General features: G+C 50.7%; 1 protein-coding gene across 2 annotated transcripts in view; it reads left to right on the forward strand.

Moving 5' to 3' along the window:
- Positions 1 to 24,602, forward strand: part of LOC137385181 (NACHT, LRR and PYD domains-containing protein 12-like) — a 257,334-nt gene that overhangs the window by 6,263 nt on the left and 226,469 nt on the right. The window lies entirely within an intron of this gene.

Raw genomic sequence — 24,602 nt, forward strand, 5'->3', positions numbered from 1 at the left:
GCCAGAGGGAAGAGGCTGTTGATGAAAGTAACAGTCAGTAAGATCAATGTTCAGATCCACTGTGAAACCCCAGACACACCTGGCAGGATCCTGATACACTGTGAAACCCCATACACACCTGGCAGGATCCTGATCCACTGTGAAACCCCAAACACACCTGGCAGGATCCTGATAAACTGTTAAACCCCCATACACACCTGGCAGGATCCTGATCCACTGTGAAACCCCATACACACCTGGCAGGATCCTGATACACTGTTAAACCCCCATACACACCTGGCAGATCCTGATGCACTGTGAAACCCCCAGACACACCTGGCAGATCCTGATGCACTGTGAAACCCCCAGACACACCTGGCAGGATCCTGTTACACTGTGAAAACCCCATACACACCTGGCAGGATCCTGATGCACTGTGAAAACCCCATACACACCTGGCAGGATCCTGATACACTGTGAAAACCCCATTCACATCTGGCAGATCCTGTTACACTGTGAAACCCCCATACACACTTGGCAGGATCATGATACACTGTGAAACCCCCATACACACCTGGCAGGATCCTGATACACTGTGAAAACCCCATACACACCTGGCAGATCCTGTTACACTGTGAAAACCCATACACACCCGGCAGGATCCTGATTCACTGTGAAAACCCCATACACACCTGGCAGGATCCTGATACACTGTGAAAACCCCATACACACCTGGCAGGATCCTGATACACTGTGAAACCCATACACACCTGGCAGGATCCTGATACATTGTGAAAACCCCATACACACCTGGCAGGATCCTGATACAATGTGAAAACCCATACACACCTGGCAGGATCCTGATACATTGTGAAAACCCCATACTCACCTGGCAGGATCCTGATACACTGTGAAAACCCCATACAGACCTGGCAGGATCCTGAAACACCGTGAAAACCCCATACACACCTGGCAGGATCCTGACACACTGTGAAAACCCCATACACACCTGGCAGGATCCTGATCCACTGTGAAAACCCCATACACACCTGGCAGGATCCTGATACACTGTGAAAACCCCATACACACCTGGCAGGATCCTGATACACTGTGAAAACCCCATACACACCTGGCAGGATCTTGATCCACTGTGAAATCCCCATACACACCTGGAAGGATCATGATGCACTGTGAAACCCCAGACACATCTGGCAGGATCCTGATGCACTGTGAAAACCCCAGACACATCTGGCAGGATCCTGATAAACTGTTAAACCCCCATACACACCTGGCAGGATCCTGATCCATTGTGAAACCCCATACACACCTGGCAGGATCCTGATAAACTGTTAAACCCCCATACACACCTGGCAGGATCCTGATCCACTGTGTAACCCCAGACACATCTGGCAGGATCCTGATCCACTGTGAAACCCCAAACACACCTGGCAGGATCCTGATAAACTGTTAAACCCCCATACACACCTGGCAGGATCCTGATCCACTGTGAAACCCCATACACACCTGGCAGGATCCTGATACACTGTTAAACCCCCATACACACCTGGCAGATCCTGATGCACTGTGAAACCCCCAGACACACCTGGCAGGATCCTGATACACTGTGAAAACCCCAGACACACCTGGCAGATCCTGTTACACTGTGAAAACCCCATACACACCTGGCAGGATCCTGATGCACTGTGAAAACCCCATACACACGTGGCAGGATCCTGTTACACTGTGAAAACCCCATTCACACCTGGCAGATCCTGTTACACTGTGAAACCCCCATACACACTTGGCAGGATCATGATACACTGTGAAACCCCCATACACACCTGGCAGGATCCTGATACACTGTGAAAACCCCATACACACCTGGCAGATCCTGTTACACTGTGAAAACCCATACACACCCGGCAGGATCCTGAATCACTGTGAAAACCCCATACACACCTGGCAGGATCCTGATACACTGTGAAAACCCCGTACACACCTGGCAGGATCCTGATACACTGTGAAAACCCATACACACCTGGCAGGATCCTGATACATTGTGAAAACCCCATACACACCTGGCAGGATCCTGATACACTGTGAAAACCCATACACACCAGGCAGGATCCTGATACATTGTGAAAACCCCATACTCACCTGGCAGGATCCTGATACACTGTGAAAACCCCATACACACCTGGCAGGATCCTGATACACCGTGAAAACCCCATACACACTTGGCAGGATCCTGATCCACTGTGAAAACCCCATACACACCTGGCAGGATCCTGATACACTGTGAAAACACCATACACATCTGGCAGGATCCTGATCCACTGTGAAAACCCCATACACACCTGGCAGGATCCTGATACACTGTGAAAACCCCATACACACCTGGCAGGATCCTGATACACTGTGAAAACCCCATACACACCTGGCAGGATCTTGATCCACTGTGAAATCCCCATACACACCTGGAAGGATCATGATGCACTGTGAAACCCCAGACACATCTGGCAGGATCCTGATGCACTGTGAAAACCCCATACACACCTGGCAGATCCTGATACACTGTGAAAACCCCAGACACATCTGGCAGGATCCGGATACACTGTGAAAACCCCGTAGACAACTGGCAGATCCTGATACACTGAAAACCCCAGACACATCTGGCAGGATCCTGATGCACTGTGAAAACCCCAGACACATCTGGCAGGATCCTAATGCACTGTGAAAACCCCATACACACCTGGCAGAACCTGATACACTGTGGAAACCCCAAACACACCTGGCAGGATCCTGATACACTGTGAAACCCCATACACACCTGGCAGGATCCTGATACACTGTGAAAACCCCGTAGACACCTGGCAGATCCTGATACACTGTGAAAACCCCATACACACCTGGCAGGATCCTGATACACTGTGAAATCCCATACACATCTGGCAGGATCCTGATCCACTGTGAAAACCCCATACACACCAGGCAGGATCCTGATGCACTGTGAAAACCCCAGACACATCTGGCAGGATCCTGATGCACTGTGAAAACCCCATACTCAGCTGGCAGATCCTGATACACTGTGGAAACCCCATACACACCTGGCAGGATCCTGATCCACTGTGAAAACCCCATACACACCTGGCAGATCCTGATACACTGTGAAAACCCCAGACACATCTGGCAGGATCCTGATGCACTGTGAAAACCCCATACACAGCTGGCAGATCATGATACACTGTGAAACCCCAGACACATCTGCCAGGATCCTGATGCACTGTGAAAACCCCAGACACATCTGGCAGGATCCTGATGCACTGTGAAAACCCCAAACACACCTTGCAGATCCTGATACACTTTGAAAACCCCAAACACACCTGGCAGGATCCTGATACACTGTGAAAACCCCAGACACATCTGCCAGGATCCTGATGCACTGTGAAAACCCCAGACACATCTGCCAGGATCCTGATGCACTGTGAAAACCCCAGACACATCTGGCAGGATCCTGATGCACTGTGAAAACCCCAGACACATCTGCCAGGATCCTGATGCACTGTGAAAACCCCAGACACATCTGGCAGGATCCTGATGCACTGTGAAAACCCCAAACACACTTTGCAGATCCTGATGCACTTTGAAAACCCCAAACACACCTGGCAGGATCCTGATACACTGTGAAATCCCATACACATCTGGCAGGATCCTGATCCACTGTGAAAACCCCATACACACCAGGCAGGATCCTGATGCACTGTGAAAACCCTAGACACATCTGGCAGGATCCTGATGCACTGTGAAAACCCCAAACACACCTGGCAGATCCTGATACACTGGGGAAACCCCAAACACACCTGGCAGGATCCTGATGCACTGTGAAACAGCATACACACCTGGCAGATCCTGATACACTGTGAAAACCCCAGACACATCTGGCAGGATCCTGATGCACTGTGAAAACCCCAGACACAGCTGGCAGATCCTGATACACTGTGAAACCCCAGACACATCTGGCAGGATCCTGATGCACTGTGAAAACCCCAGACACATCTGGCAGGATCCTGATGCACTGTGAAAACCCCAAACACACCTGGCAGATCCTGATACACTGTGGAAACCCCAAACACACCTGGCAGGATCCTGATGCACTGTGAAAACCCCAGACACAGCTGGCAGATCCTGATACACTGTGAAACCCCAGACACATCTGGCAGGATCCTGATGCACTGTGAAAACCCCAGACACATCTGGCAGGATCCTGATGCACTGTGAAAACCCCAAACACACCTGGCAGATCCTGATACACTGTGGAAACCCCAAACACACCTGGCAGATCCTGATACACTGTGGAAACCCCAAACACACCTGGCAGGATCCTGATCCACTGTGAAAACCCCATACACACCTGGCAGATCCTGATACACTGTGAAAACCCCATACACACCTGGCAGGACCCTGATACACTGTGAAAACTCCATACACACCTGGCAATTCCTGTTACACTGTGAAAACCCCATACACACCTGGCAGGACCCTGATACACTGTGAAAACCCCATACACACCTGGCAGGACCCTGATACACTGTGAAAACCCCATACACACCTGGCAGGATCCTGATCCACTGTGAAAACCCCATACACACCTGGCAGGATCCTGATCCACTGTGAAAACCCCATACACACCTGGCAGGATCCTGACACATGTAAAAACCCCATACACACCTGGCAGGATCCTGATCCACTGTGAAAACCCCATACACACCTGGATGGATCCTGATACACTGTGAAAACCCCATACACACCTGGCAGGATCCTGATCCACTGTGAAACCCTATTCACATCTGGCAGGATCCTGATCCACTGTGAAAACCCCATACACACCTGGCAGGATCCTGATCCACTGTGAAACCCCATTCACATCTGGCAGGATCCTGATACACTGTGAAAACCCCATTCACACCTGGCAGGATCCTGATCCACTGTGAAACCCCATTCACATCTGGCAGGATCCTGATAAACTGTGAAAACCCATTCACACCCGGCAGGATCCTGAGACACTGTGAAACCCCCATACACACCTGGCAGGATCCTGATACACTGTGAATACCCCATACACACCTGGCAAATTCTGATGCACTGTGAAAACCCCATACACACCTGGCAGGATCCTGATCCACTGTGAAAACCCCATACACACCTGGCAGGATCCTGATCCACTGTGAAACCCCATACACACCTGGCAGGATCCTGATCCACTGTGAAAACCCCATACACACCTGGCAGGATCCTGATACACGGTGAAAACCCCATAAACACCTGGCAGATCCTGAAACACTGTGAAACCCCATACACACCTGGCAGGATCCTGATACACTGTGCAATCCCCATACACACCTGGTAGGTTCCTGATACACTGTGAAACCCCCATACACACCTGGCAGGATCCTGATACACTGTGAAAACCCCATACACACCTGGCAGGATCCTGATCCACTGTGAAATCCCCAGACACACGTAGCAGGATCCTGATCCACTGTGAAAACCCCATGCACACGTGGCAGGATCCCGATACACTGTGAAACCCCCATGCACACCTGGCAGGATCCTGTTACACTGTGAAAACCCCATACTCACGTGGCAGGATCCCGATACACTGTGAAACCCCCATGCACACCTGGCAGGATCCTGATCCTCTGTGAAAACCCCATACTCACGTGGCAGGATGCTGATGCACTGTGAAAAACCCATACACACCTGGCAGGATCCTGATCCACTGTGAAAACCCCATGCACACGTGGTAGGATCCTGATACACTGTCAAAACCCCAAACACAACTGGCAGGATCCTGATCCACTGTGAAAACCCCATACACATCTGGAAGGATCCTGATCCACTGTGAAAACCCCATACACACCTGGAAGGATCCTGATCCACTGTGAAAACCCCATACACACCTGGCAGGATTCTGATCCACTGTGAAAACCCCATACACACCTGGCAGGATCCTGATACACTGTTAAACCCCCATACACATCTGGCAGGATCCTGATCCACTGTGAAAACCCCATACACACCTGGAAGGATCCTGATACACTGTGAAAACCCCATACACACCTGGCAAGATCCTGATCCACTGTGAAAACCCCATACGCATCTGGAAGGATCCTGATCCACTGTGAAAACCCCATACACACCTGGAAGGATCCTGATCCACTGTGAAAACCCCATACACACCTGGCAGGATTCTGATCCACTGTGAAAACCCCATACACACCTGGCAGGATCCTGATACACTGTGAAAACCCCATACACATCTGGCAGATCCTGATCCACTGTGAAAACCCCATACACACCTGGAAGGATCCTGATACACTGTGAAAACCCCATACACACCTGGCAGGATCCTGATACACTGTGAAAACCCCACACACACCTGGCAGGTTCCTGATCCACTGTGAAACCCCATACACATCTGGCAGGATCCTGACACACTGTGAAAACCCCATACACACCTGGAAAAATCCTGATACATTGTGCAAACCCCATAAACACGTGGCAGATCCTGATGCACTGTGAAACCCCAAACACACCTGGCAGGATCCTGATGCACTGTGAAAACCCATACACACGTGGCAGGATCCTGATGCACTGTGAAAACCCCAAACACACCTGGCAGGATCCTGATACACTGTGAAAACCCACACACACGTGGCAGTATCCTGATCCACTGTGAAACCCCATACACACCTGGCAAGATCATGATACACTGTGAAAACCCATACACACGTCGCAGGATCCTGATCCACTGTGAAAACCCCAAACACACCTGGCAGGATCCTGATCCACTGTGAAAACCCATACACACCTGGCAAGATCATGATCCACTGTGAAAACCCCATACACACCTGGCAGGATCCTGATGCTCTGTGAAAACCCATACACACCTGGCAGGATCCTGATCCACTGTGAAAACCCCATACACACCTGGCAGGATCCTGATACACTGTGAAAACCCCATACACATCTGGCAGGATCCTGATCCACTGTGAATACCCCATACACACCTGGAAGGATCCTGATACACTGTGAAAACCCCATACACACCTGGCTGGATCCTGATACACTGTGAAAACCCCATACACACCTGGCAGGATCCTGATCCACTGTGAAACCCCACACATATCTGGCTGGATCCTGACACACTGAAAACCCCATACACACCTGGAAAAATCCTGATACACTGTGAAAACCCCATACACACCTGGCAAATCCTGATATACTGTGAAAACCCCATACACACCTGGCAGGATCCTGATCCACTGTGAAAACCCCATAAACACCTGGCAGATCCTGATGCACTGTGAAACCCCATACACACCTGGCAGGATCCTGATACACTGTGAAACCTCATACACACCTGGCAGGATCCTGATCCACTGTGAAAACCCCATACACACCTGGCAGGATCCTGATACACTGTGAAAACCCCAAACTCACTTGGCAGGATCATGATGTACTGTGAAACCCCATAAACACCTGGCAGGATCCTGATCCACTGTGAAAACCCGATACACACCTGGCAGGATCCTGATACACTGTGAAAACCCCATACACACCTGGCAGGATCCTGATACACTGTGAAAACCCCATACACACCTGGCAGGATCCTGATGCACTGTGAAACCCCATTCACATCTGGCAGGATCCTGATACACTGTGAAACCACATACACACCTGACAGGATCCTGATCCACTGTGAAAACCCCATAAACACCTGGCAGATCCTGATGCACTGTGAAACCCCATACACACCTGGCAGGATCCTGATCCACTGTGAAAACCCCATACACACCTGGCAGGATCCTGATACACTGTGAAAACCCCATACACACCTGGCAGGATCCTGATAAACTGTGAAAACCCCAGACACACGTGGCAGGATCCTGATACACTGTGCAACCCCCATACACACCTGGCAGGATCCTTATACATAGTGAAAACCCCATACACACCTGGCAGGATCCTGATACACTGTGAAAACCCCATACACACCTGGCAAGATCATGATACACTGTCAAAACCCCAAACACACCTGGCAGGCTCCTGATACAGAGTGAAAACCCCATACACACCTGGCAAGATCATGATACTCTGTGAAAACTCCAAACACACCTGGCAGGATCCTGATACACTGTGAAAACCCATACACACGTGGCAGGATCCTGATCCACTGTGAAACCCCATACACACGTGGCAGGATCCTGATCCACTGTGAAACCCCATACACACCTGGCAGGATCCTGATCCACTGTGAAAACCCCATACACACCTGGCAGGATCCTGACACATGTGAAAACCCCATGCACACCTGGCAGGATCCTGATCCACTGTGAAAACCCCATACACACCTGGATGGATCCTGATACACTGTGAAAACCCCATACACACCTGGCAGGATCCTGATCCACTGTGAAACCCTATTCACATCTGGCAGGATCCTGATCCACTGTGAAAACCCCATACACACCTGGCAGGATCCTGATCCACTGTGAAACCCCATTCACATCTGGCAGGATCCTGATCCACTGTGAAAACCCCATTCACACCTGGCAGGATCCTGATCCACTGTGAAACCCCATTCACATCTGGCAGGATCCTGATAAACTGTGAAAACCCATTCACACCCGGCAGGATCCTGAGACACTGTGAAACCCCCATACACACCTGGCAGGATCCTGATCCACTGTGAAAACCCCATTCACACCTGGCAGGATCCTGATCCACTGTGAAAACCCCATACACACCTGGCAGGATCCTGATCCACTGTGAAACCCCATTCACATCTGGCAGGATCCTGATACACTGTAAAAACCCCATTCACACCTGGCAGGATCCTGATCCACTGTGAAACCCCATTCACATCTGGCAGGATCCTGATAAACTGTGAAAACCCATTCACACCCGGCAGGATCCTGAGACACTGTGAAACCCCCATACACACCTGGCAGGATCCTGATACACTGTGAAAACCCCATTCACACCTGGCAGGATCCTGATCCACTGTGAAACCCCATTCACATCTGGCAGGATCCTGATAAACTGTGAAAACCCATTCACACCCGGCAGGATCCTGATACACTGTGAAACCCCCATACACACCTGGCAGGATCCTGATCCACTGTGAAACCCCATACACACCTGGCAGGATCCTGATCCACTGTGAAACCCCCATACACACCTGGCAGGATCCTGATACACTGTGAAAACCCCATACACACCTGGCAGGATCCTGATACACTGTGAAAACCCCATACACACCTGGCAGATCCTGATCCACTGTGAAAACCCCATACACACCTGGCAGGATCCTGATGCACTGTGATAACCCCATAAACACCTGGCAGATCCTGAAACACTGTGAAACCCCATACACACCTGGCAGGATCCTGATACACTGTGCAAACCCCATACACACCTGGTAGGATCCTGATACACTGTGAAACCCCCATACACACCTGGCAGGATCCTGATACACTGTGAAAACCCCATACACACCTGGCAGGATCCTGATCCACTGTGAAATCCCCAGACACACGTAGCAGGATCCTGATCCACTGTGAAAACCCCATACACACGTGGCAGGATCCCGATACACTGTGAAACCCCCATGCACACCTGGCAGGATCCTGTGACACTGTGAAAATCCCATACTCACGTGGCAGGATCCCGATACACTGTGAAACCCCCATGCACACCTGGCAGGATCCTGATCCACTGTGAAAACCCCAGACACACGTGGCAGGATCCTGATACACTGTGCAACCCCCATACACACCTGGCAGGATCCTTATACATAGTGAAAACCCCATACACACCTGGCAGGATCCTGATACACTGTCAAAACCCCAAACACACCTGGCAGGCTCCTGATGCAGAGTGAAAACCCCATACACACCTGGCAAGATCATGATACTCTGTGAAAACCCCAAACACACCTGGCAGGATCCTGATACACTGTGAAAACCCATACACACGTGGCAGGATCCTGATCCACTGTGAAACCCCATACACACGTGGCAGGATCCTGATCCACTGTGAAACCCCATACACACCTGGCAAGATCATGATACACTGTGAAAACCCATACACACGTGGCAGGATCCTGATCCACTGTGAAACCCCATACACACCTGGCAAGATCATGATACACTGTGAAAACCCATACACACGTCGCAGGATCCTGATCCACTGTGAAAACCCCATACACACCTGGCAGGATCCTGATCCACTGTGAAACCCCATTCACATCTGGCAGGATCCTGACACACTGTGAAAACCCCATACACACCTGGCAGGACCCTAATACACTGTGAAAACCCGTACACACCTGGCAGGTTCCTGATGCACTGTGAAACCCCATAGACACCTGGCAGGTTCCTGATGCACAGTGAAACCCCATTCATATCTGGCAGGATCCTGATAAACTGTGAAACCCCCATACACACCTGACAGGATCCTGATACACTGTGAAACCCCCAAACACAGCTGGCAGGATCGTGATAAACTGTGAAACCCCCATACACACCTGGCAGGATCCTGATAGACTATGAAACCCCCAGACACACCTGGCAGGATCCTGATGCACAGTGAAACCCCATTCACATCTGGCAGGTTCCTGACACACTGTGAAAGCCCCGTCCACACCTGGCAGGTTCCTGATGCACAGTGAAGCCCCATACACAACTGACAGGATCCTGATACACTGTGAAACCCCATTCACATCTGGCAGAATCCTGATACACAGTGAAACCCCATTCACATCTGGCAGGATCCTGAAACACTGTGAAACCCTATACACACCTGGCAGGATCCTGATACACTGTGAAACCCCATACACACCTGGCAGGATCCTGATACACTGTGAAACCTCATACACACCTGGCAGGATCCTGATCCACTGTGAAAACCCCATACACACCTGGCAGGATCCTGATACACTGTGAAAACCCCAAACTCACTTGGCAGGATCATGATGTACTGTGAAACCCCATAAACACCTGGCAGGATCCTGATCCACTGTGAAAACCCGATACACACCTGGCAGGATCCTGATACACTGTGAAAACCCCATACACACCTGGCAGGATCCTGATACACTGTGAAAACCCCATACACACCTGGCAGGATCCTGATGCACTGTGAAACCCCATTCACATCTGGCAGGATCCTGATACACTGTGAAACCACATACACACCTGACAGGATCCTGATCCACTGTGAATCCCCATTCACATCTGGCAGGACCCTGATACACTGTGAAAACCCTATACATACCTGGCAGGATCCTGATACACTGTGAAACCCATACACACCTGGCAGGATCCTGATCCATTGTGAAAACCCCATACACACCTGGCTGGATCCTGATGCACTGTGAAAACCCCCATACACACCTGGCAAGATCCTGATCCACTGTGAAAACCCCATTCACATCTGGCTGGATCCTGATACACTGAAACCCCATTCACATCTGGCAGGGTCCTGATACACTGTGAAACCCCATACACACCTGGCAGGATCCTGATCCACTGTGAAAACCCCATACACACCTGGCAGGATCCTGATACACTGTGAAAACCCCATACACACCTGGCAGGACCCTGATACACTGTGAAAACCCGTACACACCTGGCAGGTTCCTGATGCACTGTGAAACCCCATTCACATCTGGCAGGATCCTGATCCACTGTGAAACCCCATTCACATCTGGCAGGACCCTGATACACTGTGAAACCCCATACACACCTGGCAGGATCCTGATCCACTGTGAAAACCCCATACACACCTGGCAGGATCCTGATCCACTGTGAAAACCCCATACACACCTGGCAGGACCCTGATACACTGTGAAAACCCGTACACACCTGGCAGGTTCCTGATGAACTGTGAAACCCCATTCACATCTGGCAGGATCCTGATACACTGTGAAACCCCATACACACCTGGCAGGTTCCTGATGCACAGTGAAACCCCATTCATATCTGGCAGGATCCTGATAAACTGTGAAACCCCCATACACACCTGGCAGGATCCTGATACACTCTGAAACCCCCAAACACAGCTGGCAGGATCCTGATAAACTGTGAAACCCCCATACACACCTGGCAGGATCCTGATACACTGTGAAACCCCCAGACACACCTGGCAGGATCCTGATGCACAGTGAAACCCCATTCACATCTGGCAGGTTCCTGATACACTGTGAAAGCCCCGTCCACACCTGGCAGGTTCCTGATGCACAGTGAAGCCCCATTCACATCTGGCAGGATCCTGATAAACTGTGAAAACCCCATACACAACTGGCAGGATCCTGATACACTGTGAAACCCCATTCACATCTGGCAGAATCCTGATACACTGTGAAACCCCATTCACATCTGGCAGGATCCTGAAACACTGTGAAACCACATACACACCTGGCAGGATCCTGATACACTGTGAAACCCCATACACACCTGGCAGGATCCTGATACACTGTGAAACCTCATACACACCTGGCAGGATCCTGATCCACTGTGAAAACCCCATACACACCTGGCAGGATCCTGATACACTGTGAAAACCCCAAACACACTTGGCAGGATCATGACACACTGTGAAAACCCCATACACACCTGGCAGTATCCTGATCCACTGTGAAAAGCCCATGCAGACCTGGCAGGATCCTGATATACTGTGAAACGCCATAAACACCTGGCAGGATCCTGATCCACTGTGAAAACCCGATACACACCTGGCAGGATCCTGATACACTGTGAAAACCCCATACACACCTGGCAGGATCCTGATCCACTGTGAAAACCCCATACACACCTGGCAGGATCCTGATACACTGTGAAAACCCCATACACATCTGGCAGGATCCTGATCCACTGTGAAAACCCCATACACACCTGGAAGGATCCTGATACACTGTGAAAACCCCATACACACCTGGCTGGATCCTGATACACTGTGAAAACCCCATACACACCTGGCAGGATCCTGATCCACTGTGAAACCCCACACATATCTGGCTGGATCCTGACACACTGAAAACCCCATACACACCTGGAAAAATGCTGATACACTGTGAAAACCCCATACACACCTGGCAAATCCTGATAGACTGTGAAAACCCCATACACACCTGGCAGGATCCTGATCCACTGTGAAAACCCCATAAACACCTGGCAGATCCTGATGCACTGTGAAACCCCATACACACCTGGCAGGATCCTGATCCACTGTGAAAACCCCATACACACCTGGCAGGATCCTGATACACTGTGAAAACCCCATACACACCTGGCAGGATCCTGATACACTGTGAAAACCCCATACACATCTGGCAGGATTCTGACACACTGTGAAAACCCCATACACACCTGGCAGGATCCTGATCCACTGTGAAACCCCATTCACATCTGGCAGGATCCTGATAAACTGTGAAAACCCCATTCACACCCGGCAGGATCCTGATACACTGTGAAACCCCCATACACACCTGGCAGGATCCTGATACATTGTGAAACCCCAGACACACCTGGCAGGATTCTGATACATTGTGAAACCCCAGACACACCTGGCAGGATCCTGATGCACTGTGAAAACACCATACACATCTGGCAGGATCCTGATGCACTGTGAAAACCCCATACACAACTGACAGGATCCTGATGCACTGTGAATACCCCATAAACACCTGGCAGATCCTGATACACTGTAAAACCCCATACACACCTGGCAGGATCCTGATTCACTGTGAAAACCCCATACTCACGTGGCAGGATGCTGCTGCACTGTGAAAACCCCATACACACCTGGCAGGATCCTGATCCACTGTGAAAACCCCAGACACACGTGGCAGGATCCTGATACACTGTGCAACCCCCATACACACCTGGCAGGATCCTTATACATAGTGAAAACCCCATACACACCTGGCAGGATCCTGATACACTGTGAAAACCCCATACACACCTGGCAAGATCATGATACACTGTCAAAACCCCAAACACACCTGGCAGGCTCCTGATACAGAGTGAAAACCCCATACACACCTGGCAAGATCATGATACTCTGTGAAAACCCCAAACACACCTGGCAGGATCCTGATACACTGTGAAAACCCATACACACGTGGCAGGATCCTGATCCACTGTGAAACCCCATACACACGTGGCAGGATCCTGATCCACTGTGAAACCCCATACACACCTGGCAGGATCCTGATCCACTGTGAAAACCCCATACACACCTGGCAGGATCCTGACACATGTGAAAACCCCATACACACCTGGCAGGATCCTGATCCACTGTGAAAACCCCATACACACCTGGATGGATCCTGATACACTGTGAAAACCCCATACACACCTGGCAGGATCCTGATCCACTGTGAAACCCTATTCACATCTGGCAGGATCCTGATCCACTGTGAAAACCCCATACACACCTGGCAGGATCCTGATCCACTGTGAAACCCCATTCACATCTGGCAGGATCCTGATCCACTGTGAAAACCCCATTCACACCTGGCAGGATCCTGATCCACTGTGAAACCCCATTCACATCTGGCAGGATCCTGATAAACTGTGAAAACCCATTCACACCCGGCAGGATCCTGAGACACTGTGAAACCCCCATACACACCTGGCAGGATCCTGATCCACTGTGAAAACCCCATTCACACCTGGCAGGATCCTGATCCACTGTGAAAACCCCATACACACCTGGCAGGATCCTGATCCACTGTGAAACCCCATTCACATCTGGCAGGATCCTGATGCACTGTAAAAACCCCATTCACACCTGGCAGGATCCTGATCCACTGTGAAACCCCATTCACATCTGGCAGGATCCTGATAAACTGTGAAAACCCATTCACACCCGGCAGGATCCTGAGACACTGTGAAACCCCCATACACACCTGGCAAGATCATGATCCACTGTGAAACCCTATTCACATCTGGCAGGATCCTGATCCACTGTGAAAACCCCATACACACCTGGCAGGATCCTGATCCACTGTGAAACCCCATTCACATCTGGCAGGATCCTGATCCACTGTGAAAACCCCATTCACACCTGGCAGGATCCTGATCCACTGTGAAACCCCATTCACATCTGGCAGGATCCTGATAAACTGTGAAAACCCCATTCACACCTGGCAGGATCCTGATCCACTGTGAAACCCCATTCACATCTGGCAGGATCCTGATAAACTGTGAAAACCCATTCACACCCGGCAGGATCCTGAGACACTGTGAAACCCCCATACACACCTGGCAGGATCCTGATACACTGTGAAAACCCCATTCACACCTGGCAGGATCCTGATCCACTGTGAAACCCCATTCACATCTGGCAGGATCCTGATAAACTGTGAAAACCCATTCACACCCGGCAGGATCCTGACACACTGTGAAACCCCCATACACACCTGGCAGGTTCCTGATCCACTGTGAAACCCCATACACACCTGGCAGGATCCTGATCCACTGTGAAACCCCCATACACACCTGGCAGGATCCTGATACACTGTGAAAACCCCATACACACCTGGCAGGATCCTGATACACTGTGAAAACCCCATACACACCTGGCAGGATCCTGATCCACTGTGAATACCCCATAAACACCTGGCAAATCCTGATGCACTGTGATAACCCCAAACACACCTGGTAGGATCCTGAACCACTGTGAAAACCCCCATACACACCTGGCAGTATCCTGATACACTGTGAAAACCTCATAAACACCTGGCAGATCCTGATGCACTGTGAATACCCCATACACACCTGGCAAATTCTGATGCACTGTGAAAACCCCATACACACCTGGCAGGATCCTGATCCACTGTGAAAACCCCATACACACCTGGCAGGATCCTGATCCACTGTGAAACCCCATACACACCTGGCAGGATCCTGATCCACTGTGAAAACCCCATACACACCTGGCAGGATCCTGATACACGGTGAAAACCCCATAAACACCTGGCAGATCCTGATCCACTGTGAAAACCCCATACACACCTGGCAGGATCCTGATACACGGTGAAAACCCCATAAACACCTGGCAGGATCCTGATACACTGTGCAAACCCCATACACACCTGGTAGGATCCTGATACACTGTGAAACCCCCATACACACCTGGCAGGATCCTGATACACTGTGAAAACCCCATACACACCTGGCAGGATCCTGATCCACTGTGAAATCCCCAGACACACGTAGCAGGATCCTGATCCACTGTGAAAACCCCATACACACGTGGCAGGATCCCGATACACTGTGAAACCCCCATGCACACCTGGCAGGATCCTGTGACACTGTGAAAACCCCATACTCACGTGGCAGGATCCCGATACACTGTGAAACCCCCATGCACACCTGGCAGGATCCTGATCCACTGTGAAAACCCCAGACACACGTGGCAGGATCCTGATACACTGTGCAACCCCCATACACACCTGGCAGGATCCTTATACATAGTGAAATCCCCATACACACCTGGCAGGATCCTGATACACTGTCAAAACCCCAAACACACCTGGCAGGCTCCTGATGCAGAGTGAAAACCCCATACACACCTGGCAAGATCATGTTACTCTGTGAAACCCCATTCACATCTGGCAGGATCCTGACACACTGTGAAAACCCCATACACACCTGGCAGGACCCTAATACACTGTGAAAACCCGTACACACCTGGCAGGTTCCTTATGCACTGTGAAACCCCATAGACACCTGGCAGGTTCCTGATGCACAGTGAAACCCCATTCATATCTGGCAGGATCCTGATAAACTGTGAAACCCCCATACACACCTGACAGGATCCTGATACACTGTGAAACCCCCAAACACAGCTGGCAGGATCGTGATAAACTGTGAAACCCCCATACACACCTGGCAGGATCCTGATAGACTATGAAACCCCCAGACACACCTGGCAGGATCCTGATGCACAGTGAAACCCCATTCACATCTGGCAGGTTCCTGACACACTGTGAAAGCCCCGTCCACACCTGGCAGGTTCCTGATGCACAGTGAAGCCCCATACACAACTGACAGGTTCCTGATACACTGTGAAACCCCATTCACATCTGGCAGAATCCTGATACACTGTGAAACCCCATTCACATCTGGCAGGATCCTGAAACACTGTGAAACCCCATACACACCTGGCAGGATCCTGATACACTGTGAAACCCCATACACACCTGGCAGGATCCTGATACACTGTGAAACCTCATACACACCTGGCAGGATCCTGATCCACTGTGAAAACCCCATACACACCTGGCAGGATCCTGATACACTGTGAAAACCCCAAACTCACTTGGCAGGATCATGATGTACTGTGAAACCCCATAAACACCTGGCAGGATCCTGATCCACTGTGAAAACCCGATACACACCTGGCAGGATCCTGATCCACTGTGAAAACCCCATACACACCTGGCAGGATCCTGATCCACTGTGAAACCCCATTCACATCTGGCAGGATCCTGACACACTGTGAAAACCCCATACACACCTGGCAGGACCCTAATACACTGTGAAAACCCGTACACACCTGGCAGGTTCCTGATGCACTGTGAAACCCCATAGACACCTGGCAGGTTCCTGATGCACAGTGAAACTCCATTCATATCTGGCAGGATCGTGATAAACTGTGAAACCCCCATACACACCTGACAGGATCCTGATAGACTATGAAACCCCCAGACACACCTGGCAGGATCCTGATGCACAGTGAAACCCCATTCACATCTGGCAGGTTCCTGACACACTGTGAAAGCCCCGTCCACACCTGGCAGGTTCCTGATGCACAGTGAAGCCCCATACACAACTGACAGGATCCTGATACACTGTGAAACCCCATTCACATCTGGCAGGATCCTGATAAACTGTGAAAACCCCATTCACACCTGGCAGGATCCTGATCCACTGTGAAACCCCATTCACATCTGGCAGGATCCTGATAAACTGTGAAAACCCATTCACACCCGGCAGGATCCTGAGACACTGTGAAACCCCCATACACACCTGGCAGGATCCTGATACACTGTGAAAACCCCATTCACACCTGGCAGGATCCTGATCCACTGTGAAACCCCATTCACATCTGGCAGGATCCTGATAAACTGTGAAAACCCATTCACACCCGGCAGGATCCTGACACACTGTGAAACCCCCATACACACCTGGCAGGTTCCTGATCCACTGTGAAACCCCATACACACCTGGCAGGATCCTGATCCACTGTGAAACCCCCATACACACCTGGCAGGATCCTGATACACTGTGAAAACCCCATACACACCTGGCAGGATCCTGATACACTGTGAAAACCCCATACACACCTGGCAGGATCCTGATCCACTGTGAATACCCCATAAACACCTGGCAAATCCTGATGCACTGTGATAACCCCAAACACACCTGGTAGGATCCTGAACCACTGTGAAAACCCCCATACACACCTGGCAGTATCCTGATACACTGTGAAAACCTCATAAACACCTGGCAGATCCTGATGCACTGTGAATACCCCATACACACCTGGCAAATTCTGATGCACTGTGAAAACCCCATACACACCTGGCAGGATCCTGATCCACTGTGAAAACCCCATACACACCTGGCAGGATCCTGATCCACTGTGAAACCCCATACACACCTGGCAGGATCCTGATCCACTGTGAAAACCCCATACACACCTGGCAGGATCCTGATACACGGTGAAAACCCCATAAACACCTGGCAGATCCTGATCCACTGTGAAAACCCCATACACACCTGGCAGGATCCTGATACACGGTGAAAACCCCATAAACACCTGGCAGGATCCTGATACACTGTGCAAACCCCATACACACCTGGTAGGATCCTGATACACTGTGAAACCCCCATACACACCTGGCAGGATCCTGATACACTGTGAAAACCCCATACACACCTGGCAGGATCCTGATCCACTGTGAAATCCCCAGACACACGTAGCAGGATCCTGATCCACTGTGAAAACCCCATACACACGTGGCAGGATCCCGATACACTGTGAAACCCCCATGCACACCTGGCAGGATCCTGTGACACTGTGAAAACCCCATACTCACGTGGCAGGATCCCGATACACTGTGAAACCCCCATGCACACCTGGCAGGATCCTGATCCACTGTGAAAACCCCAGACACACGTGGCAGGATCCTGATACACTGTGCAACCCCCATACACACCTGGCAGGATCCTTATACATAGTGAAATCCCCATACACACCTGGCAGGATCCTGATACACTGTCAAAACCCCAAACACACCTGGCAGGCTCCTGATGCAGAGTGAAAACCCCATACACACCTGGCAAGATCATGTTACTCTGTGAAACCCCATTCACATCTGGCAGGATCCTGACACACTGTGAAAACCCCATACACACCTGGCAGGACCCTAATACACTGTGAAAACCCGTACACACCTGGCAGGTTCCTTATGCACTGTGAAACCCCATAGACACCTGGCAGGTTCCTGATGCACAGTGAAACCCCATTCATATCTGGCAGGATCCTGATAAACTGTGAAACCCCCATACACACCTGACAGGATCCTGATACACTGTGAAACCCCCAAACACAGCTGGCAGGATCGTGATAAACTGTGAAACCCCCATACACACCTGGCAGGATCCTGATAGACTATGAAACCCCCAGACACACCTGGCAGGATCCTGATGCACAGTGAAACCCCATTCACATCTGGCAGGTTCCTGACACACTGTGAAAGCCCCGTCCACACCTGGCAGGTTCCTGATGCACAGTGAAGCCCCATACACAACTGACAGGTTCCTGATACACTGTGAAACCCCATTCACATCTGGCAGAATCCTGATACACTGTGAAACCCCATTCACATCTGGCAGGATCCTGAAACACTGTGAAACCCCATACACACCTGGCAGGATCCTGATACACTGTGAAACCCCATACACACCTGGCAGGATCCTGATACACTGTGAAACCTCATACACACCTGGCAGGATCCTGATCCACTGTGAAAACCCCATACACACCTGGCAGGATCCTGATACACTGTGAAAACCCCAAACTCACTTGGCAGGATCATGATGTACTGTGAAACCCCATAAACACCTGGCAGGATCCTGATCCACTGTGAAAACCCGATACACACCTGGCAGGATCCTGATCCACTGTGAAAACCCCATACACACCTGGCAGGATCCTGATCCACTGTGAAACCCCATTCACATCTGGCAGGATCCTGACACACTGTGAAAACCCCATACACACCTGGCAGGACCCTAATACACTGTGAAAACCCGTACACACCTGGCAGGTTCCTGATGCACTGTGAAACCCCATAGACACCTGGCAGGTTCCTGATGCACAGTGAAACTCCATTCATATCTGGCAGGATCCTGATAAACTGTGAAACCCCCATACACACCTGACAGGATCCTGATACACTGTGAAACCCCCAAACACCGCTGGCAGGATCGTGATAAACTGTGAAACCCCCATACACACCTGGCAGGATCCTGATAGACTATGAAACCCCCAGACACACCTGGCAGGATCCTGATGCACAGTGAAACCCCATTCACATCTGGCAGGTTCCTGACACACTGTGAAAGCCCCGTCCACACCTGGCAGGTTCCTGATGCACAGTGAAGCCCCATACACAACTGACAGGATCCTGATACACTGTGAAACCCCATTCACATCTGGCAGAATCCTGATACACTGTGAAACCCCATTCACATCTGGCAGGATCCTGAAACACTGTGAAACCCCATACACACCTGGCAGGATCCTGATACACTGTGAAACCTCATACACACCTGGCAGGATCCTGATCCACTGTGAAAACCCCAGACACACCTGGCAGGATCCTGATACACTGTGAAACCCCATACACACCTGGCAGGATCCTGATCCACTGTGAAAACCCCAAACACACCTGGCAGGATCCTGATACACTGTGAAACCCCATACACACCTGGCAGGATCCTGATACACTGTGAAACCTCATACACACCTGGCAGGATCCTGATCCACTGTGAAAACCCCATACACACCTGGCAGGATCCTGATACACTGTGAAACCCCATACACACCTGGCAGGATCCTGATACACTGTGAAACCCCATACACACCTGGCAGGATCCTGATACACTGTGAAACCTCATACACACCTGGCAGGATCCTGATCCACTGTGAAAACCCCATACACACCTGGCAGGATCCTGATACACTGTGAAAACCCCAAACTCACTTGGCAGGATCATGATGTACTGTGAAACCCCATAAACACCTGGCAGGATCCTGATCCACTGTGAAAACCCGATACACACCTGGCAGGATCCTGATACACTGTGAAAACCCCATACACACCTGGCAGGATCCTGATACACTGTGAAAACCCCATACACACCTGGCAGGATCCTGATGCACTGTGAAACCCCATTCACATCTGGCAGGATCCTGATACACTGTGAAACCACATACACACCTGACAGGATCCTGATCCACTGTGAATCCCCATTCACATCTGGCAGGACCCTGATACACTGTGAAAACCCCATACATACCTGGCAGGATCCTGATACACTGTGAAACCCATACACACCTGGCAGGATCCTGATCCATTGTGAAAACCCCATACACACCTGGCTGGATCCTGATGCACTGTGAAAACCCCCATACACACCTGGCAAGATCCTGATCCACTGTGAAAACCCCATTCACATCTGGCTGGATCCTGATACACTGAAACCCCATTCACATCTGGCAGGGTCCTGATACACTGTGAAACCCCATACACACCTGGCAGGATCCTGATCCACTGTGAAAACCCCATACACACCTGGCAGGATCCTGATACACTGTGAAAACCCCATACACACCTGGCAGGACCCTGATACACTGTGAAAACCCGTACACACTTGGCAGCTTCCTGATGCACTGTGAAACCCCATTCACATCTGGCAGGATCCTGATACACTGTGAAACCCCATACACACCTGGCAGGTTCCTGATCCACTGTGAAACCCCATACACACCTGGCAAGATCATGATACACTGTGAAAACCCATACACACGTGGCAGGATCCTGATCCACTGTGAAACCCCATACACACCTGGCAAGATCATGATACACTGTGAAAACCCATACACACGTCGCAGGATCCTGATCCACTGTGAAAACCCCATACACACCTGGCAGGATCCTGATCCACTGTGAAACCCCATTCACATCTGGCAGGATCCTGACACACTGTGAAAACCCCATACACACCTGGCAGGACCCTAATACACTGTGAAAACCCGTACACACCTGGCAGGTTCCTTATGCACTGTGAAACCCCATAGACACCTGGCAGGTTCCTGATGCACAGTGAAACCCCATTCATATCTGGCAGGATCCTGATAAACTGTGAAACCCCCATACACACCTGACAGGATCCTGATACACTGTGAAACCCCCAAACACAGCTGGCAGGATCGTGATAAACTGTGAAACCCCCATACACACCTGGCAGGATCCTGATAGACTATGAAACCCCCAGACACACCTGGCAGGATCCTGATGCACAGTGAAACCCCATTCACATCTGGCAGGTTCCTGACACACTGTGAAAGCCCCGTCCACACCTGGCAGGTTCCTGATGCACAGTGAAGCCCCATACACAACTGACAGGTTCCTGATACACTGTGAAACCCCATTCACATCTGGCAGAATCCTGATACACTGTGAAACCCCATTCACATCTGGCAGGATCCTGAAACACTGTGAAACCCCATACACACCTGGCAGGATCCTGATACACTGTGAAACCCCATACACACCTGGCAGGATCCTGATACACTGTGAAACCTCATACACACCTGGCAGGATCCTGATCCACTGTGAAAACCCCATACACACCTGGCAGGATCCTGATACACTGTGAAAACCCCAAACTCACTTGGCAGGATCATGATGTACTGTGAAACCCCATAAACACCTGGCAGGATCCTGATCCACTGTGAAAACCCGATACACACCTGGCAGGATCCTGATCCACTGTGAAAACCCCATACACACCTGGCAGGATCCTGATCCACTGTGAAACCCCATTCACATCTGGCAGGATCCTGACACACTGTGAAAACCCCATACACACCTGGCAGGACCCTAATACACTGTGAAAACCCGTACACACCTGGCAGGTTCCTGATGCACTGTGAAACCCCATAGACACCTGGCAGGTTCCTGATGCACAGTGAAACTCCATTCATATCTGGCAGGATCCTGATAAACTGTGAAACCCCCATACACACCTGACAGGATCCTGATACACTGTGAAACCCCCAAACACAGCTGGCAGGATCGTGATAAACTGTGAAACCCCCATACACACCTGGCAGGATCCTGATAGACTATGAAACCCCCAGACACACCTGGCAGGATCCTGATGCACAGTGAAACCCCATTCACATCTGGCAGGTTCCTGACACACTGTGAAAGCCCCGTCCACACCTGGCAGGTTCCTGATGCACAGTGAAGCCCCATACACAACTGACAGGATCCTGATACACTGTGAAACCCCATTCACATCTGGCAGAATCCTGATACACTGTGAAACCCCATTCACATCTGGCAGGATCCTGAAACACTGTGAAACCCCATACACACCTGGCAGGATCCTGATACACTGTGAAACCTCATACACACCTGGCAGGATCCTGATCCACTGTGAAAACCCCATACACACCTGGCAGGATCCTGATACACTGTGAAACCCCATACACACCTGGCAGGATCCTGATCCACTGTGAAAACCCCAAACACACCTGGCAGGATCCTGATACACTGTGAAACCCCATACACACCTGGCAGGATCCTGATACACTGTGAAACCTCATACACACCTGGCAGGATCCTGATCCACTGTGAAAACCCCATACACACCTGGCAGGATCCTGATACACTGTGAAACCCCATACACACCTGGCAGGATCCTGATACACTGTGAAACCCCATACACACCTGGCAGGATCCTGATACACTGTGAAACCTCATACACACCTGGCAGGATCCTGATCCACTGTGAAAACCCCATACACACCTGGCAGGATCCTGATACACTGTGAAAACCCCAAACTCACTTGGCAGGATCATGATGTACTGTGAAACCCCATAAACACCTGGCAGGATCCTGATCCACTGTGAAAACCCGATACACACCTGGCAGGATCCTGATACACTGTGAAAACCCCATACACACCTGGCAGGATCCTGATACACTGTGAAAACCCCATACACACCTGGCAGGATCCTGATGCACTGTGAAACCCCATTCACATCTGGCAGGATCCTGATACACTGTGAAACCACATACACACCTGACAGGATCCTGATCCACTGTGAATCCCCATTCACTTCTGGCAGGACCCTGATACACTGTGAAAACCCCATACATACCTGGCAGGATCCTGATACACTGTGAAACCCATACACACCTGGCAGGATCCTGATCCATTGTGAAAACCCCATACACACCTGG

The sequence above is a fragment of the Heterodontus francisci genome, chromosome 28 (assembly GCF_036365525.1).
Source record: "Heterodontus francisci isolate sHetFra1 chromosome 28, sHetFra1.hap1, whole genome shotgun sequence".
NCBI classification, from domain to species: Eukaryota; Metazoa; Chordata; class Chondrichthyes; order Heterodontiformes; family Heterodontidae; genus Heterodontus; species Heterodontus francisci.